Source organism: Hyperoodon ampullatus (genome assembly GCF_949752795.1).
Source record: "Hyperoodon ampullatus genome assembly, chromosome: X".
Taxonomy (NCBI): Eukaryota; Metazoa; Chordata; class Mammalia; order Artiodactyla; family Ziphiidae; genus Hyperoodon; species Hyperoodon ampullatus.
In genome coordinates this window covers 96,041,092-96,059,700 of record NC_136913.1, presented here as the reverse complement: position 1 = coordinate 96,059,700, position 18,609 = coordinate 96,041,092, and positions in this window count along the sequence as shown.

Below are 18,609 nucleotides of genomic sequence, written 5' to 3'. Positions count from 1 at the left end.
CTAGATCAGAAAATGTGCTTTCATTTCCACTTTGCTTGTGGGAACACTTACTCTGGGAGCCCTGAGTTACCATGGAAGAAGTTTGATTACCTTGAAGTCACTGGACAGTGAGGAAGCCAGTCATGTGGACAGGACACATGTAGGCACTTTGGTTGGCACTTCTAATCTTTGAGTCTTCCTAGCCCAGGCACCAGGCATGTGAGTGAACAAGATTTTAGATGATTCCAGCCCCTGGCCATCAAGTCACTCCCAGACTTCAAGTTTTCCCACATCATGGAGCAGAGAAATCTTTCCCCATTGTGCCCTTTCTAAGTTCCTGACCTGCTGATTCCATGAGCATAAAATCATGGTTGTTTTAAGCTGCTAAATTGGGTGGTCATTTGTAACAGCATGTTTGAAATATTTTGTAATTTTTTTCCAGTCTGTATTTATTTTTAAATTGAGGTATAATTGACATATAATATTATATTAGTTTCAGATGTGTAATAAAATGATTGGATATTTACATATATTGCAAAATGATCTAGTTAAGTCTAGTTAACATCCATCATCATTCATAGTCACAACAAATTTTTTTCTTGTGACGAGAACTTTTAAAATCTACTCTCTTAGCAACTTTCAAATATGCAATAGAATATTATTAACTATAGTCACCATGCTGTACATTACATGCCCAGGACTTATTTATTTTAAACTGGAAGTTTGTACTTTTTAACCACCTTTACCCATTTTGCCCACCCACCCCTCACCTCCTGCCTCTGGTAACTACCTATATGTTCTCTGTATCTAGGAGCTCATTTTAAAAATTATTATTATTTCATAATTCAAAAGAAAGATCATTAAAAGGACCAGTCCCCCTATCATGCTGCCACCTCAATTCAGATTTTGCAAGAGGTAGGAGTAGGGGGCCATATCATGATGTCATTTGAAGGGCATTAAATCTCCAAAACCCATTACCCCGTTCTAATGTCTAAAATGCCCCCAGTCAAGACGTTTGAAGTATTTTACCTCCAAGAGTCCACTACTAAAAAATAAATAATCCCTCCAAAGACATGGAGATGGAGGACAAGAAAGGAGGGCATTTGACCTGGGCAGTGTATTCACAAAAGGCTTCAACTTTAGACTTTTGAAGTCATCACTGAATCAATTTCTCGATATACAGTGTACAGTCATGACTGTACACTGTATAATGTGCACTGAAAAGAAGATATTCATCATATAACTCTAAACTTCTGGCTCATCACCCAGCCCACTACTTGTACTGTACTGTGAGTTCATTTTAAAAATAAATCTGGCAATTATCTTGTGACTAGCACAATAATGTTGTAGAACATTGCCATCTGCCGTGGAACATTTAAATTAGAATTAGGCTGTAGATTATGAGTGATTCATGGTCATCAGCCAAACTCCTAATTGGCATAATAGTCACTGGTATATTAAAAACCCTGTGACATTATTTAGCTGCAAAGATTCCAAACTGTGGCATCTGTCAAAAAATACATTAATCGTTAACTCTTAGTGAGCAGATAGAAGCCAACTGATGTGCATTTTTTTTAGTTCAAAGTGTAACTGTGTGCCATGTAAGCATCGAAAATATAGCCCAATTTGAGCAACCTGTTTGGTATTTGTATGAAGAGTCTTAGTACCTGGAAATGGCCACTGTGAGTTTGGCTCACTGAGAAGCCACAGGTGGTACTAAAACCTATCATTTGGGGACGTGTGGGGCATCAACTTTAATGTTGGAGTTTGATGCAGCAATTATCTTTGAGTTCCTTTCTAACCTTGAGGTCTAGGGACCGTCTGACCCAATAAAGCCCCCTGGGGGAGAAATATGAGGCCCAGGAAGGGGAAGGACTAGAGACTGTAGAATCTCTTCTGCCCAATATTCCTCTCTCCACGTTTTGCCTGGGGCTTCCAGAGGGAGGGGGCCCAGGGGGCTGGGACAGACTGGATCAGTCTTTTCTGAATGTGGCTGTCCTGATGCAAAATTCAACCCCTTCTGTGAATCCAAACAGGGTAGCGGGCACACAGGGTTACCATGGCTACTGCTCTATTGCACAAGCTCCCAACAGATGCCAGGAAAGGGTGTGGCCGGCCCATTCCCTGCAGCTCTAACCCGGCCTTGAAAGCTCCCTAATGGGCTAGACAGTGCTGGCCAGCAGAGGGCTCCACTCGGCCTGCTGTCCAGCCCTAGAGAAGGCCCTGAGGGGCCTCACCCTGCCATGTAGCTGATGCTGCAGCTGCTACCACCCTGTGTCTCGGGGAGGCAGAGCGATTGCTTCCAGAGAGGAAAACAGCTCCACCTTTCAATGGGAGAGAGCAAGCCCAAGAAATGGGGTTGGCTGGGTCTCCCACCTCACCTCGCCCTTGCCACCGACTGGTCCAAGGTCCCCCCAGGATTGCTGGCTGGAGGCTGCTCTCTTCTATGTGTCCTTCTTCCCCTCTCATCCTTTGATCTTCCTCTTACTTTTCTCTTCTGGGCTCTTTGCTTCTTTCTCTGCTAGCTTTCTGCTTCCCCTCTACTTCTCGGGCTTCCCTCAAGCCCCTGCTCCTTTCCCTCTTGCACTGCCCTTTATTTGATCCTTCACTCTTTTCTGACTTTTATTTATTTACTTGGCCGTGCCGCTCGGCTTGCGGGATCTTAGTTCCATGACCAGGGATGGAACCCGGGCCCAGGGCAGAGTCCCAATCACTGGAGCGCCAGGGAATTCCCGACTTCTTCTTTTTTTTTTTAAATCTTTCTCCTTTTCTCCTGCTTTCTCTTTTGCTCTCTTTCCTGTTCTCTGATCCTTATTTCTCTCTTCTTCCTTTCGTTTTATCTGCCATTCTTCATCCAGAGGTTGCAAACTGGTGACTGGTGAGCCAAATTCAGCCCATAATTGGGTTTTATTTGGCCAACAGGGTGGTTTTTCTCCCCTAATAATTTTTTTGTTGTTGTTAACATTAAACAATCATGAGATTTCCTTTTAAAAAAATCTGGATTTTGAACTTTACCTAAAAACCAGAGTATCTGGTAAAGCTGGCCCACATTCCTGCAAAGCAGCAATCAGCTAGAGCTGAGCTGGGCTGCCGTTGACAAGGCGGACACCCTTCAGGGCGCCACAGGCCCAGCCAGCCTCCTCCCACACATCTGCTCCCTGCTGGGGCCCTGTACGTAGAAGAATTTCAGTTCCCTTCTCCAACATCTTTTCTGCTTCTTTCTCATGGCTTCTGCTGGGAGGCAGTAAGCCCACTTGTTCAGCTCCCAACCTTTGAGGTCACTCACATCTGGGGTCAAACTGCATTTTATCAAGCTGTGTGACCTAGGGCAAATGTCTTAAGTTCTCTGAATCTCACTTTTCTCATCTGTGGAATATGGGCCTATTAATGCCTATTTCATGGGTTTACTGGCGGGGGTGGGTGGGCGGGGCATGGGGATGGTCACTTGAGATAATGTTTATAAAGGACTCAGCACAGTGTCTGGAACACAGTAGGCCCTCAATTAATAATACTTATTATCTTTTTGCTCTTATTTACATCTTCTCCACTGCCTTTTGGCCTCCCTTCTTTCCGGTTCCTTATACCATTCCTTCTTTTTCTCTCCCTGGCCTCTCTGTCCATTTGTGTGTGTGTGTGTGTGTGTTTCTAGGCCCTATCATTCTCCTTATTTTCTGCTCTTATTTCCTTTCATTCTCTTTCTTCCCCTTTCTCTCCATCTTTGGAGCTTATTCAAGTATTTACTCTTCTTCCAGTCTTTCTTCCCTCCTTACCCTCTGCCTGGTTCCCCACCTTGCTCTCCCACCTCCCCATATGTACAGGCCCCAATCCCTCACAGGTTTAGAAATATGAAGTTCCAGGATTTGGGAATATGAGTATCTATAATATTAAGATACTGCTCATTGCCAGACCTTGAAAGGGATTTAGGATGGCCAAGAGGAAATACAGACTCTAAATTGAAAGATCCTCCCTTGTGAGCAAGAATGATGCACACCCACTTCTAGATTCTTCAGGCCTTAGTACAGTAAACGCAATGCTGTAGGCTGAACTCTCCCCTCTGTCTAAGACAGTGAAATCCCTAGGAGTCCTTTTATCTATTTTTTAATTAAAAAAAAATTTCATTTATGTATTGGCCGTGCCAAACGGCATGTGGGATCTTAGTTCCCCAACCAGGGATCGAACTTGTGCCCCCTGCAGTGGAAGTGCTGAGTCTTAACCACTGGACCGCCAGGGAAGTCCCCCTAGGAGTCCTTTTAAAATCTGTATTGTGAAATATTTAAGATGTACAAAAGGTATGTGTACCTTCTTGTTTAACCACCACCCAGCTTAAGAAATCAAGTGTTATCAGTGCAGTTGGAGCTCCCAGTGTGCCTTTTTCTGATCACACCCCCTCCTCTTCCTCCAGAGGTTACCTCCATCCTAAATGGGGTCGTTACCACTCCATGGATTTCTTTATCCTTTTACTATATATGTATGTAGCTGCAGGAGCCTTTTTAAGGGCTTTGCCAAATCCTTAGTAGCAGGTTCTCATCACTTGGGCAGAGGTGACAGAAAGAGGAAGTTTTGATGATTCTTCAGGACAGGCAGCTTTCAGCTTCAGCCACAGTCTAGATGCTGAAGCCTGCCAATGGTTAGCAGAGAGTGTGGTGGTTAAGAGCATGGACACTGCACCCACACTGACTGGGTCTGAATCCCAGTGCTGTACTTCTTGGCTCTGAAAGCTTGTAAAGTCTTCAGAACAGTACCTGGTGCATAGAAGTGCTCCATAAACGTAAGCTTCTGTTTAGTAATAGTGAAGGGCACTTGCTAGATAATGAAGGTGGAAGCCTTCTTACTTTGAAATCAGCAAAGAGGCTTAAGCTAGACAGCCAGCGGTCTCTGGGACTCCAATAGGAGAAGAAATTTCATGGATCTGGGTGGAATTGACCCCAAGTAGGAGTTGCCTGGGGCCTGCCTTACTCCAATTTGTATCTTACAAGGTGTTCGATTCTTGCAACAGAACTTCTGCAGACTCCTTCAAATTTCCATCTAAGAGTACACTCCTGCTAACAGCTTGGAGGTTGTGCTGTAAAAAGATGATGCTGTGACAATGTCTATGCAATGGTAACAAAGCAAGCTTTAATCCACCACCCTTTTTCTCCCCTGGGTGTGGGGGGGGAAAGACCAACCACAAAGAACAACAAAAAACAGAAACAAACAATGGATTCATTCTAATTTGTTGCTGTGGACTTTGAGGTTTGACTCTGGAATCCTGGGGGTAATGGTGGTACCACTGATATACATGAAGAAGTTGATGTGGGGAAATAATTTAGAGTGAAAGATGCCTCTAAGTTTAGATACTTTCAGCTGAAGACGGTGATGGACTATGTAAATGAAAACGCTCTCTAAGCAGCTCTGTAAAGTAGGAAGGCAATTGCTCCATTTGCTAATTGAGCAAATAAAGGATCAGGCAAATGAAGTCATATGGTCAAAATAAATAGCATTGGTTCTTCAATTTTAGGCTGTATTCATTGGTTGTGATAGGACCCAGGAATCTGCATTTAAAATAGTATTTCAAGTGGCTCTGCCACAGGTGGTCTTTTCACAGAGCACACTTTGAATATTTCAAATACATACTGTGGAGGGAATTTCATGTCGGGAAGAGGGTAGAGTCCCAAGATGATGCAAAGGGAAGTGGGTCAACGACCAAGCCAGTCCAGGCCAACCAGGCTTTTGGTTGATAAGTGGGTCCAGTCCCTTCCTTCCATTCCAATTCAGTCTTCTCTGGCCTGACTGGGTAAATAGATCATATGTTTCCTTGCACTGTTGTATTATGGTCTCATCTTTGTTTGTTGGTATCTGGCTTGGGGGATATGGGGAATAATCAGTACTGAGGCACAGGGGAGTATTTGGTTCATTGGGATAAGGGCAATTGGAATGGAGATGGAGATGAGGGCTCTGAGTTTTGCATTGAACTTTGAGAGATATTGTTCTCACCTGGGGTGAGAGATCAGTATTATAGATGTCCATTTCAGAGATATTAGCATAGATGATAAGTTATACCTCCACTACATGAAATGAAATGATCTGGCAACTATGCTATTTATTTGTTAGTATAGACAAGTGACCTGGATAGCTCAGGTCATTCACAATGATTGCATGACCTACATAATTACCAACTCACCATCTCACTTCAGATTATTGTAAACATGGTTCCAGTTACCACTTGGGAACATTGCCTTGGGAAAGATCAAGTGGAAAGTGAAAAGATCCAGATAAAGTGAGCTGTGCTTGAAAAGCCATAGCACTGAGGATTGCTGTGAGATTGTAAAATCAAAGGCACGCTTGGCCAAAAGAGGCATACACTGGGGGAGGACAGCTTGAAGCTGTTTAAATTTCTGGAGGGACCAATAAAAACCAACTGACTTCTCCTCTTCCCTATAATCCACAAACAAGGGGTTACTCAATGAAACGGATGGCAAATAAACATGGAACAAGTAAAATGGATTATGTCTTCCTATAGTACATCACCCTCTATGGAAGCCACTATTGCAAGAAGCTGTAAATGGAAATGTTGGGACCATGCTTTAAACGTGGACGGGATAACTTCATAATCAGCTCTAATAACATTTGCATCTTTGGCTCAGGTTAGAGAGAATTCATCTCCATGCTTCAAGTTCCAAGCCCATAACTTGGTGGGCTGGGAGAGGTGTGCAGCTTTAAGAAAGATCCACGTCTCCTAAGAAGAGCAGTATACACTTAGCACGCACTGTGGGTTTTCTTTGGCTGGTTTGGGTACAGGAGGCTGGATCCGTTTGGCTCTCACTTCTCTTGGAGACTTTTTTAGTTTTGCTGAACTCATGATTCATAGAATCATAGTGCCACACAATTCAGAGTTGGAAGCATGCTTAAAGAGGACCTAGTTCAACCCTGTCATTTTTCAGATGGGATTCAGAGTGAGGAAATGACTTGCTTAAGATCATAAGCAAGTTATATGCGTAGACAAAGGTAGAAATGTAGTCAGACCAGTTATTTGGTACAGATAAAAGATTCAGATGCTTGTCTGAATTGACCAGATCAGTGGTTCTCAACACTGGCTGCAGAAGTGGTATTTGAAATATTTAAAAATGGGTACAGTACTGGGCCCTAATTAGAATGGAATCTGGCTAAATGCTGAAGCAGGGTTCTGGAGGACTCCTGCTGGGCAGACATTAACCGTTTAGTAACTGATTGTGGGGATGTCTGGGGCTTCTGGACTGGAAGAGATGATGTGTCCTGGGCACTCAGGTATCAGGGCATTTACCAACTTCATTGAAAATGTTTCTCGGGCTTCCCTGGTGGTGCAGTGATTAAGAATCCACCTGCCAACGCAGGGGACTCAGGTTTGAGCCCTGGTCCAGGAAGATCCCACATGCTGCGGAGCAACCAAGCCCGTGCGCCACAACTACTGAGCCTGCCCTCTAGAGCCCACGAGCCACAACTACTGAGCCTGTGTGCCACAACTATTGAAGCCCGTGCGCCTAGAGCCCGTGCTCTGCAACAAGAGAAGCCACCGCAATGAGAAGCCCGCGTGCCGCAATGAAGAGTAGCCCCCGCTCGCTGCAACTAGAGAAAGCCTGCATGCAGCAATGAAGACCCAACGGAGCCAAAAATAAATAAATAAATTTTTAAAAAAGAAGAAGAAAATATTTCTCAATATCTTCACAACTGGTATGCCTATCCCAGTGAATCCTGACTGGATAATCCGACTTGCTTGGCCTGCACACTAGAATCATTTGGGGAGCCTTTAAAAATATCAGTGCCCAGGTAATTTTAATGTGCAGCCAAGGGTGAGAACCATTGGACTAGATGTACTGACATCTAGTTCTGGAGGTTTTGGAGACTTATTTCCTTTTAAGCTTAATTCACAACCATCACTCAGGAACATAACTAAGATGAGAACCAGTGATCAAGCCTGTTGGACTTCTTCCAAGACCTCTGAATTTCATCTTGGTTCCTAAGCAAATAGATCATGGTTTGTCTGGGAAGGCCCTGATGACACTGCCTGGGCCTGCTTTCTGTGCAAACTGTCTCTGTAATAAACTGAGGTCATCACGTTTGATCTGGGTATAAGGTAAAACAAAAACCCTACACAAGGCCATCTTCAACCGTACAAGCCAGGATGGATACCTTTGTGTGTCCATGGCAATTTCCCCTGTGCTGTGAGCTTGATCTCTGCAAGCTAATCCTTTTCAGTGGGAGCCAGGGAGGGGTGTTGGAGCCTGGGATGGGAGGTCCCATCAGATGGGGCAGGGCCCTTGAAAAGGTCCAGTGGACAAGCTGATTACCTCCCTTATCTGAGGATATTCTGAAATGGAGTTAGTGATAGAGATAGGAGTTATGGAAACATGGCGGGGGGGGGGGCGGGGGGAGAAGTGTGAGGGGGCAAGTTATAGCCCAGGGAACAAAATAGGAGGGGGCAATTCAGATACTAAATATGGGTGAGCATGAAAAAATCAGACACAGGAAGAGATGTGGGGAGATAAGGGACACTTCTTGATAAATCACATCCACCATTATTTTTTTCTCTAATATTTTATTAATATTTAAAAACATACAGAGAAGTTGAAAGAATTTCACAGTGAACACCTATATACCAAACACCTAGATTCTACAATTTACACTGTACTTTGCATTATCAAGCACTTCATCTCCCTATCCCTCTATCCATTTATCATCCATCTTATTATTTTGATACACGTTGAAGTAAATTGCAGATGACAATACACTTCTCCCTAAATACTTCAGCATGCCTATCATGAACTAGAGTTCAGCATTGGTTTAGGGTAATTTTTTCTTTTGAGATTACAGTTACATAAAAATGAGATGCATACATCTTCACTGAACCACCAGTGAGATATGAAAAATTAATACACATGTAACCCAGGCCCCTTTCAAGATATAAAACATTACCAAAACTTCAGAAAGTTCCTCATGCCCTTTTCCGGTCAATCCCTACCCTTATCCCTGCCTCAGGCAACCACTGCTTTTTATTTGTTTTTGTTTTGTTTTCTTTTTTATTATAGATTCACTTTGCCTATTCTAGAACTTTATGTAAATGGAATAATATAGTTTATGCTCTTTTGTTTTAGGATTCTTTCATTCAGCATAATGCTTTTAAGTTTCATCCATGCTGTTGTATCAGTAATTCATTCCTTTATATTGCTGAGTTGTATTCCATTGTATGACTATACCACAGGTTTTTATCCATTCACTTATTACTGGACCCGTGATTTATTTCCAATTTGGAGGTATTATGAATACTAATGCTATGACCATTAATATACAAGTTTTTGTGTGGACTAATTATTTCATTTTTCTTGGGAAAATACTGAGGAATAGAATTTTTAGGTATTATGGTTGCAGCATATTTAGTTTTATAAATAACTGCAAGGTGTTTTTGCAAAGTGGTTATACCACTTTCCACTCCCACCAAAAATGTATGTAAGTTCCAGTTGCTCCAAATTCTTGACAGCATTTGGTGTTGTCAGTCTATTTAATTTTAGCCATTCTTATGGATGTGTAGTGGTATCTCATTGTGATTTTAATTAACAATTTCCTAATGACTAATGATATTGACTACATATTCATGTGTTTATTGGCCATTCACATATTTTGTGAATATTCTGTTAAAATAGTTTGCCCATTTTTATTAGATTATTTGTCTTTATATATCCTGGATACCAGTCCTTTATCAGATACATACTTTGTGAATATTTTCTCCTAGTATGTGGCTTATATGTTTATTTTCTTAATCGTGTCTTTTGATAAACAATGTTTTTAATTTTGATGAAGTTTAATTTATCAATTTTTAAATTGTATGATTATTGCTCTCTGTGTCCTATCTAAGAAACTTTTGACTACCCCCAGGTCATAGAGATATACTCCTGTGTTTTCTTCTAAAAGATTTATGGATTACATTTTTACATTAGATGTATGTTCCTACTCAAATTAGTTTTTGTGTATGGCTTGAGACAGGGATGGAAGTCCATTTTTTTTCTATCTGGATATCCAGTTTTCCAGCACCGTTTGTGGAGGAGACTACTTTTTCTTTTTGATTGTGTTGGCATCTTTGCCAAAAATCAAATGACTATGTAAGTGTGGGTCTACTTCTGGGCTCTGTATTTTGTTCCATTGCTCTATTTGTCAATCCTTATGTTGATACCATATGGTCTTGATTACAGTATTTGCAGTAAACGTTTAAGTCAAGTGTATTAAGTTTTCTGACTTTGTTCTTTTAAAGATTGCTTTGGAAATCTAGGTCCTTTGAATTTTGAAATAAATTTTTAGAATTAGCTTGTACATTTCTCCAAAATGCCAGATGGAATTATGTTTGCTGTGTCACTGAATATTTTTTTAGAATTCCATTCTAAATTAAAATCCACTTATTGGCATTTTAGTTATACTTCATTGTATTACTCTTTTTTTTTTTTTTTTTTGGTGGTACGCGGGCCTCTCACAGTTGTGGCCTCTCCTGTTGAGGAGCACAGGCTCCGGACGCGCAGGCTCAGCGGCCATGGCTCACGGGCCCAGCCGCTCCGCGGCATGTGGGATCTTCCCGGACCGGGGCACGAACCCGTGTCCCCTGCATCGGCAGGTGGACTCTCAACCACTACGCCACCAGGGAAGCCCCACTGTATTACTCTTTTAGTGATTGCTTTGGGGATTTTAATATACATCCTTAATTTTTCATTGTGTACTTAGAGTTAATATTTTATCTTTTCATATAAAATATAGAACTGTTTCACTTGTTTAAGTCAATTGACCTCAATTCCCATCTGTGTGCTATAGTTGTCAGATACATTATTACTCCATACATTTTAAATCCCGCACAATAATGTTATAGTCTTTGCTTTAAACAATTATATGTATTTTAAAGAAATTAAGAGGGAAATAGTTTTTACATTTACTAGATATTTAGCATTTCTGAAACTCTTCATTCCTTCCTAAAGATTCCAGTTTTCATCTGATATCATTTCCCTTCAGGCGACTCCTTTTGTAATTTCTTGTAGTACAGATTTGCTGGACATAAAGTCTCTTAGTTTTCTTCTATGTAAAACTATTTTCATTTCACTTTCATTCTTGATGGATAATTTCTCTGGATCTAGAATTCTAGGTTAAGAGTTCTTTTTTCCTTTTAGCACTTTAAAGATATTATTCAACTGTCTGCTGCACTCCATTTTTTTCCTGCTAATTCCACCATCTGGATCATTTCTAAGTTATTTGAATCACTAGTCCCCTATATCAGGAGTCCCCCACCCCTGGGCCGCAGACCACTATCGGTTCACAACCTGTTAGGAGCTGGGCCAGCATAGCAAGAGGTGAGCAGCTTCATCTGCTACTCCCCATCGTTCCCCATTGCTTGCGTTACCGCCTGAACCATCCCATTGCTCCCCCTTCTGAGGAAAAATTGTCTTCCACGAAACCGGTTCCTGGTGCCAAAAACAGTTGGGGACTGCTGCTCTATATAATGTAACATTTTCTTTGCCTGTTTTCAAGATTTTCTCTTTATCTTTGATCCCAATCAGTTTGACTATGATTTTCCTAGGCATGGCTTTCTTTGTATATATCCTTCTTGGCTTCACTGAGATTCCTGAATCTCTAAATGTATATCCTTCACCAAACTTCAGATATTTTCAGCCCTTCTTTCTTTTTTTAAAAAAAATTATTTATTTATTTATTTTTGGCTGCATTGGGTCTTCGTTGCTGCATGCTGGTTTTCTCTAGTTGTAGCAAGGGGGAGCTACTCTTCGCTGTGGTGCGTGGGCCTCTCATTGCAGTGGCTTCTCTTATTGTGGAGCATGGGCTCTAGGCATGTGGGCTTCAGTAGTTGTGGCACACGGGCTCAGTAGTTGTGACTCGCAGGCTCTAAGGCACAGGCTCAGTAACCGTGGAGCATGGGCTTAGTTGCTCCGTGGCATGTGGGATCTTCCCGGACCAGGGCTTGAACCCCTGTCCCCTTCATTGGCAGGTGGATTCTTAACCACTGCACCACCAGGGAAGCCCCTTCAGCCCTTATTTCTTCAAAAAAGTTTTTTTCCCTGCTTCATTCTCCCTCTCCTTTCCTTCTGGAACTCCAGTTACATACAAGTTAGACCATTTGATATCACCCTACTGATCCCTGGCATTACATATTAGCTTGGTTTCTTTTTTTTCTTCATTTGTTTCTTTTTTCTTCAGACTGGATAGTTTCTGTGGATCAATCTTCAAGTTCACTGAGTCTTTCCTTTGTCATCTACACTCTGCTCTTAAGCCCATTTACTATTTTAAAAAATTGTTTGGTATTGTATTTTTCAGTTTAAAAATGTTCATTTATAGTTTCTATTTCTCTGCTGAGATTCCCAATCTTGGCATTCATTTTAGGTATATTTTCCTTCATTGAGCATAGTTACAATAGCTGCTTAAAAGCCCTTGCTTGCTAATTTCAGTATGAGTCATTTCAGAGTTGGTCTTCACTGAAGGTTTTTTCTCTAGAGAATGGGTTATATTTTCCTGATACTGCATCTATCACATAGTTTTGGATTGTAACCTGGGCTTCATGAATGTTATATTGTGGGAACTCTGGTTAATGTTATATTTCCTTGAGGAATGTTGATATTTTTGTTTTAACAGGCAATTAAGTTGGTTGGACTTCAACTACAAACTCTGACTCCTGGGTGGCAGCTTGATCTCAGATCAATTCTTTTATCCTTAGCTGAACTTCTTGGAGTCCACTCTGCACCTCTTAAGTTCAGAGGTCAAGAGAGATTTGGGAAGAATTTATACACAGAATTTGTACCTTCTCCTCTTTGCTGCTTTCCTTTCTGAGAGTCTTCCCACACTTTCCAGCAGCTGTGGATGCCCCAAACTCTACCTTGTGGTTACTCAATCCGGAAAACCTGCCAGTTTTCTATCTGAGCATTAGCTGGATCAATACAGCAAGGACTATGGCCTGCCCTCAGCAAGAAACTGAAAAAAGGAACATCCTTTGCCACTCTCTTGGACCAAGTGTTGACCCACCCTCCAGAATCTGCCTGCATTCTACTGCATTCTAGTCTCTTGATGGAGTTATTTTCCAAATTTTGTCCAGAGTTTATATTTTTATCTTCAGGAGGGTTGGTCCAAAGGATGTTTAGTTGGTCATTACCAGAAGTAGAACCTCTTAGTTTCTCCAAAAATATTTTAAGTTACAGAAATAATGCATGGCTATATTCTTTATTCTTATTAAAATTTCAAATCATATAGACAGAGCAAAGGTCCCTCTTGGCCTTCCTCATCTCACTACCCTACCCCAAGGTAACCACCTCTACCAGTTTGATACACATCCCTCCAAATCTTTCTCTATGAAGTAAAATATATATGTATATATACTAATATAAAAATTGGGGATTTACTTGTGTAAATGATATAGGTGGTATAATATGGAGGTTAAGAGCATAGGTTCTAGTGTCAAACTGCCTGAATTCAAATCCCCATTTTAGCACTTACCACTTATGTAACCTTAGAGAATTTCCTCAAATATTCTGTGCCTCAGTTTTATTATCTGTGAAATAGGGATAATGATATTGCCTACCTCATAGGCAGGGTTGCAATGATGGTAATCATTAATACATATAAAGTACTTGGGACAACATCTAACATATATTAAGCCCTCAGTAAATGCTAGCCAATTGTTATTCTGCAACTCACTTTTCCCCCTTAATAATACCCTGAATATTTTTATCCTGCTGCATATTATTACATATTATGGCTGCACCAAGATTTTTTTGCCTATTACCCTACTGATGGACATTCAGGTTGTTTTCACTTTTTTCCCTCTTTTATGAAATAGATCACAATGAATATCCTGATACATGCCTATTTTATGCACATAGAAGAGCTTTCTTCTAAGAATAAATACCTAGAAGTAGAATTGCTGGGCCAAAATATGTGTACATTTCAGTTTTGAGTGTAATGTGGAACAAAGCAAATGAATATTTGAGTGATATTCCAATTCTATCAGCACTGCTGTCCTTGACCACAAGGATACTTGGTGCGGGAAAAGGGAGGTATAGTGTAAAGTAGAAGAGGTTAATAAAACCCCATGTCATCCTGAGTATGAATTAGAATGACCAGTATAAACTCACAGGGTATTTTACTTAAACAAAATATACAATGACCCATCCAGTAGTAATAAGCATTTTTAGTGCTCAGAAAGTGGTCTTGAAATAACACTTTATTTGGAAAATAGGACTTCTTGAAGAAAGAAAGAGCTAATCAAAGCCTTTTCAATGGCCTGCAAGGCCCAGCGAGATCTGGTCCCACTGTGGTCCTTATCCTCCATTACTTTCCCCACCCCTCATTCTTCTTTTGTCACACTCACCCTATTTAATAATGCAAATCACCCCTTGACCCCAGCACTGATTTCCCTTCCACTTCCACTTTTAATTTTTTTCCATGGCACTTAGCATCTTCTAACATACCTATACATACATATGTGTGTGTGTATATATATATGTGTGTGTGTGTATTCATATGTATATATGAAGTTTTATATAGATAAAACATATCAGTCAAGTATTGCCAAATAATTGTATGTTAACAAACCATCCCAAATCTCACTGGCTTAAAACAACAAACATTTACCCGCAATCATGTATTTGTTGGTTGACTGTGGGTTTGGCTGCAAACTGCAATTTGGGTCTAATTCTCCTTACTTGCCTCTCTTCTTTGGATCAGCAGGCTCCCCGAGACTTATCTTTCTCAAGCTTATGGCAAAAGCACAAGAAAGCAAGCCCAACTGCACAAGCCTTTGTTCACATCACCTCCACCAATATCCCATTGGCAAAAGCAAGTCTCATGGCCAAGGTCAACATAAATGGGATACTATAGACCAATAATATACTTTATATCTAGTAGGAGGAACTACAGAGTTACATGGCAAAAGGTATAGATAGAAGGAGCGTGAAAATTTGAAGACAGTAATTAAATTGACCTCATGAATTGTGCTTATTTTTTATTTTCTGTCTTCCTCAATTGGAATATAAGTTTCACAAAGGCATGTTTTGTTCACTGATTATTCTTTTTTTTTTTTTTTTTTTTTTTTGCGGTATGTGGGCCTCTCACTGGTTCGGCCTCTCCCGTTGCGGAGCACAGGCTCTGGATGCGTAGGCTCAGCATCCATGGCTCACGGGCCCAGCCGCTCTGCAGCATGTGGGATCTTCCCGGACCGGGGCACGAACCCGTGTCCCCTGCATTGGCAGGCAGACTCTCAACCACTGCGCCACCATGGAAGCCCTTCACTGATTATTCTTAATGTCTAGAATAGTACCTGACACCTAATAGGTGCTTAGTAAAGGTTTCTTGAATTAATATGTGAATGAAGTATTCCTGTTAGAATTAATGGCTCCTTTCTCCTTGCTTCCATAGCACCTGGTTTAGATCTCTCAGGTGACACAGTGTATTGGGCTTTGAATGTGGCTTCCTTAGAGGATGCTATAGGACTGTGTATCTATTAGTATGTCCATATTCCCAGCAGCAAGGGGGAAAGGGCAGAGACCTCAAGCCTCAGCTTCCTATCCTGAACCCTGAGAAGGCACTATAGTTTGGGTGGGCATTGCCTGCTGCTCTACCACCTATGCAATGTTCTGCTTGCAAAAGCAAAGGGCATTTCTGACTCAAAAAGAACAACTACAATCATAATGTACAATCAAAAGAATGAGAAATGAGGAATTATTCTTTGTAGCCCCAAGCAAAAATTATCTGTGCTGTCTCATCCCTGCCAGATCCTGTATTACACTAGCTGTCACACTGGCAAGGGTCTGGAACAGTTTCCTCTAAGCTGTTAAAATTGATAATGCTGCATTATTTTATCTCCTTTGCAGCTGTACAGGACATTGACTTAACCCTGAAGATCTAGTGGATGGGAAAGAAGCTAGATGGGGGCAAATGGCTTTTCTACAGTGCCTTGTATCACCTAACAGTGGACCTAGCTCCCCAAACACACACACACTAATTGCTAAGCCCCAACTCCAGAGGTTCTGATTTAATTGGTCTGGGCATTGGGATGTTTAAAACAAAAGCTCCCAGGTAATTCTAACACACAACAAAGCTTGAGAACCACTGCACATGGCTTGATACAAATGTCGTAAACTAGTAACGCCTGATAGATGAGGACGCTAAGAAATTTCTCTCTACTGGATCTTTCCTAACAGCATAAGACATGCTATTTCTCCCATCTTTAAACCAAAACACCTCTTCATGACTCCACTTCTCCCTCCAGCTATGGCTCTGTTTTTCCCCCTTATAGAAAAACTCCTTGGAAAGGATTGTATATACTCTCAGTCCCCCATTTCCTTCCTCCTGTTCTAATAAGGCATTGGCTTCCACTACTTCTCCAAAACTGCTCTGATCAAGATCACTCACTGGTGATGTCACTCATCTATATTATTAAATCCAAGGATTAATTGTCAGTTCTCATCTTACTCGACCCCTCAGCACACTTTTTCACAGCTGGTCACTCACTCTTCCTTAAAATACTTTTCTCACTTGGGTTCGAGGATGCTAAACTCACTTCTTTATCTTTTTACCGCTATGGCCACTTCTTCTCAGTCTCCTATGTTGATTTCTCCTCATCTTCCTGTCCTATAAATGTTGGAGTGCCCAGGGCTCAGTCCTAGTACCTCTTCTCTTCTCTATCTACACTTGTTCCTTAGATGATCTCATCCAGGGCGTTAATTTTATATACCATCAAAACAGCGGTGACTCCAACTACCTATTTGACTTCCACACTTAGATGTCAGTTAGGTATTTTAAACTTAACACATCCAAACTCAGTTCCTGATCTTCCTCCCCCAAAGCTGCTCTAACTGTAGTCTTTCACATCTCAGTAAATGGCAACTCTTTATTCCTTCTGCTAAGATCCAAAACCTTGGGGGTTACCCCTAACATCCGATCTATCAGAAAATTATGTCAACTCTACCTTCGAAGCTGATTGAGAATCTGACCACTTCTTACCACTCTGCCACATTGGCCCAAGTCATCATCATATCTTTCATGAATTATTACAGTGGGATTCTAACTGATGTTCTTGCTTCTGTCCTGACCCACCATAAGTATATTCTTAACATAGGAACCATAGTGACCCTATGAAAACACAAATCAGATAACACTCCTCTGCTTAAAATCCTCCAACAGTTCACCATCTCCCTCATAGTTAAAACCAACATCCTGGTTATGACCTTCAAAGCCCTTCATGATTTGGCCCTGTTCCCTCTTTGACCTCATCTCCCTACTGCTCTCTCCCTCACTCTATCCTCTCCAGCCACACCAGTCTCCTTGCTGTTCCTTGACCACACAAGGTACTGCCCCATGTTAGGGCCTTTGAACTTGCTGCTCCTTTTACTTGGAACACTCTTCTCCTAGATATCTGCATGGCTCACTTTCTTGGCCTCTTCAACTGTCACCTTCTCAATAAGGTTATCCTAGAATTGCAAACCTCACCCCACCCTCCTCATATGCATTCCCTATCTCCCTCTCTGCTTGATCTAATACAGTATATATTACCATCCAACATGGTACATATTTGCTTATTTATCCTGTCTATTATTTATCTCCCCTCCTGCCACTAAAATGTGTGCCTCATGAAGGAAGAGATTTTTGTCCATTCTTTTCTGTTTTGTTAACTGATGTTCTCCACAGCCTATAACAATGCTTGGCACATAGCTGGTGCCCAATAAGTACTTGTTGAAAGGATGAATGAATGAAAGAAAGTGGAGGGTAAGTTTTTTATTGGTGACATTTGATCTTTACTGAATGAACTAGCTCAAACCTAGGATCTCCTTCTATTTTTGGATCAAGGCAGTTATCAAAGTGGTTAAAGGCATGGGCGCTGGAGTACAACAGGCTCCATTTACAAGCTGCATGACTTTGGGCAAGCTACTTAACTTTCCTGAGCCTCAGTTTCCTAATGGGACTCATGAGCCTCAAGTGAGATAATTCGCTAAAGTGATAAGACTATCTGCAAAATAGGTCAAAGTAAGCTTTGTATGATTTAACTTATATGAAGTATCTAGAATAGTCAAACTCATAGAAGCAGAGAGCAGAACAGTGATTGATAGGAGTGGTGGGGAGGAAGAAATGGGGAGTTCCTAGGACTTCCTAATCTATGGGTGTAAACTCAGTAATGCAAGATGAGCACATTCTAGAGATTTGCTGTACAACTTTGTGTCTATAGTTAACAATATTGTATTGTGCACTTAAAAATGTGTTAAGAAGGTAGATCTCATCTAAGTGTTCTTATCACAATAAAATAAAAACTAAAAGCAAGACTCAACAAAAAACCCCAAATACTGAATAGCCCCATAACTGTAAAATAAATTGATTCCTTAATTTAAACTTCCCAACAAAGAAGAAAAAGTGTGCTTTGCAAATGTGAAGAAACAAAATAGTCAAGGTAGCTCAAAACCATTAGGATAAGAGGTCCTAATTTAGATGTCCAGGTTGAATGAACATCTGACCTAACTGGAACGAGGTATCAGAAGCCAACTTCTTTGACTTGTGAGAGTAAACGAAATAAAGCATACTTAGCTCAATGTTGGCACATATTACTATTATAATTATGATTATTCAATAACCATCATTCAAGTACATATGCAT